We start from the raw sequence: 3395 nt of genomic DNA on the forward strand, positions 1-3395 counted from the left end.
ATCGCTTGCTCTTGTTGATAAATAGCACTGTTTGTGCTCTCGATTATCGTTGTTTGATTGTGTATGAATTCAAGTTGTATTCCTGGGGACTTGTTATACACAATCCGGTTGGTTAGCCTTGGGCGGACAGGGGAGACTCTGTCCGTTCGGCATCACGCCCGCCGCCCTCGAAATGTACCAAATTGGTACCGTTTTCGGGCCGTGCGGTTGGGGCGTGACAACAAGAAAGAGACTCGCACAAGTATACTTGGATGAGATTGTGCGACTCCACGGAGTGCCTACTACTATAGTATCCGATCGAGATCCCCGATTCGTGTCTCACTTTTGAAGGAGTCTGCAGGATGCATTAGGCACTCGATTGGATTTCAGCACTACTTTCCACCCTCAGAGTGATAGGCAATCTGAGCATACTATTCAGACTCTGGAGGATACGCTTCGAGCGTGCGTGATAGACTTCCAGGGAGGATGGTCACAGCACTTACCGATGGCAGAGTTTGCTTATAACAATAATTATCAAGCAAGCATCAAGGTGGCACCTTTCGAAGCACTTTATGGACGGAAGTGTAGATCGCCTCTTCATTGGAGTGAAGTTGGCGAGAGATTGGCTTTGGGCCCTGATGTGCTCCAGGAAGCAGAAGACAAGGTTCACCTTACTCGAGAGCGATTGTTGACAGCTCAAAGCAGACAAAAGGGCTATGCAGATAAACGTCGACGAGATTTGGAATTCCAAGTTGAAGATCATGTCTTCTTGAATGTCTCGCCGACGAAGGGAATTAGAAGATTTGGTATAAAGGAAAAGCTGAGCTGAAGGTCTCGCCGACGAAGGGAATTAGAAGATTTAGTATAAGGGAAAAGTTGAGTCCCCGGTTTATCGGACCTTATGAGATTTTAAAACGTGTTGGCCCGGTAGCGTATCGGCTTGCTTTACCACCGAACCTATTGGAAGTAGACAATGTGTTTCATGTTTCGGTACTCCGGAAGTACATTTTCGACCCGGCTCATGTTTTGGATGCTATGCTATTGGAGCTGAAGGAAGACTTGAGCTTTGAAGAGCAACCTGTGAGGATCTTGGCTCATGAGGTGACGAAGCAACGGAATCGCGATATTCCGTATGTAAAATTCTTTGGAGCAACCACGACGAGCGCGAGGTCACGTGGGAGTTGGAGAGTGCACTGCAGGAGCGCAATCCTCATCTTTTTCAAATTGAAGCTTGAGGTATGTGATTTCTAGTTTCGCGGACGAAACTCCTTTTTAAGAGGAGAGGATATAGCACACTGAACTTTAGCAAATTGTAAGATTCTAGTATTCGAATAGTATTTAGTACTATTCGTGGTGTGTTTGAGGGTCGTTGGCTGTGTTCCAACCTGTTTACTTGAGGAGCGAGAGTGGGTACTTAGCACCAAAACCTCCAAACTGTAGGTTTTAGGATGCTGGATATCGGTACCAGAGAAAGGTACCGGAACCAACCGAGATATGTGCTCTCGGGTTTGAGCTCTGTGAGGCAGAGTACCGGTACTGCATTGCACGAGTACCGGTACTGGAGCCTAGTACCGGTACTGCATCGTGCGGGTACCGGTACTCTGCAATCTGTCTGCTTGACAGAGGCTCGGGTTTGCGCAATCTGTCGCGGGGTACCAGTACTCCAGCTCGCGTACCTGTACGCAATGCTGCTTGCAGACTGCATGTGTTTTAAGGGTCTTTTTGGGATTGTAGCATCTCTATAAATAACCCCACACCCTTTAGAGGGGTTCTTTTCTCTCTTTTCTTGTAAGATTTCATAGATTGATCTCTCCTTTTTGCTTCTCTTTGCATGGTGATGGCTTTCCACCTTGGAGAAGCTTTGGAGTTGAGGTTTTGAGCTTGTTTGAGGGAAGATCTCCAACCCTAGCACTTTTCTAGCTTAGTTTGGAGATTAAAGGAAGGTTAGTAGCTTTGATCTCTCCTTTGGATCATACTTTGTTGGGCTTTTGAAATGAAAACCTAGTTTTGGAAAAACTAGGATTCTATTTGGGGGCTTTTGATTTGTAGCCTTTAGGGTTAAATTGATGTGTAGAACTCTCTTCTATGTTGGATTAAAAGCATCCTAGCCTTCATTTGGGTTTTGGAAGAGTTTTCAACCATTCAAGGTATTTTTCTATCTATTTATCAGTTGGATTGTGAGGAATTTGTGGGGTGTTCGTTCGAAGCCCTTAACCCTCTTGGAATTTTTGTTAGGGAGTTAGGAGACTTGTGGACAACTCCGTTCGCGCAAACGAAAGGGTTGTGAGGGGTATCCGGTGGGTTTGACCTCACCGAAATGGGTGTAAACTCCCCTATGTTATATCTCGTGATTTAAAATAAAAAATCATGCATATTCATGCTAGATAGAGTATAAATGAATTTTTGAATGCTTAAGATATATGTGTTACATGTCATGATTATAACCTCTATATAGTAGAGAGAGAAATGTATACTAAGCTTGCATGTGAAGTAGCATCTTTATACTATGTTGGAAATCATGTTATATTTAGTAAAATGACAAGCTTTTATATGCTTATGAACAAAGGACATGTGTTAGACATAGAGAACATTAATGTCCTAAAGTGGTATTTGACTTAAGTAAACGATTAAACCTTTACACTATAACATAGAGCTAGACCTTTGGATTGCTAGTACTTGTACCATGTTTTAGACATGACGACCGTGAACTTGAGATGGATGATCATGCTTGCTTGCCATTGCTCATTCCTAGAGGAGGAATGTCGGACTACCACAGGCCATTAGGCGGCACAAGTCGGACTACACTTGTGTAGGTCTCAAATTGGAATTGGAAAATGACATTTAAACAATTAATATGACAATCACTACTAGATAGTGCATATTCGTGGACTCTTTGGACATATTCATGATAGAATAGAAGTATCACTTGTTGAACATCCTGCTAATTAGAGGCATAGTAGCTTAGCAAATTAATACTTGTTCAATATTTATGTTGTTTATTTCAGTTACTTTATACTACTCTTTGCCTCTATAATCTAATGGTGTATTTCGTTGAAGTCGGCGGCTTACACAATGGAAACTATTGACTAATAGCTCTCATTCCCATTTTGTTGATGTTTTTGTTTACAGAGCCATCCACTCCGAAAGAGGCTAGAAATCGCGGCAAGGGAGTCGCATCTAGCTAGTCGTTGCTTGGAGCATTTTACTAGGTTTATTTTTATTCATAACATCATGTTTTGTATATCATAATTAGTCAGTTACGATACCTTTTTTTTTAAATCCCACTTAAAAACGAAAAAGCATATATATCTCTACACATTTTCCATTTTGCCTACTAGTTTGGATGAAGCTCAATAACAAACAGACCCTTAGATTGCTTTCAGATCTTATAACTAGACTGATCCAACCATGTAAAA

Source organism: Ananas comosus, linkage group 1 (genome assembly GCF_001540865.1).
Source record: "Ananas comosus cultivar F153 linkage group 1, ASM154086v1, whole genome shotgun sequence".
Classification (NCBI taxonomy): Eukaryota; Viridiplantae; Streptophyta; class Magnoliopsida; order Poales; family Bromeliaceae; genus Ananas; species Ananas comosus.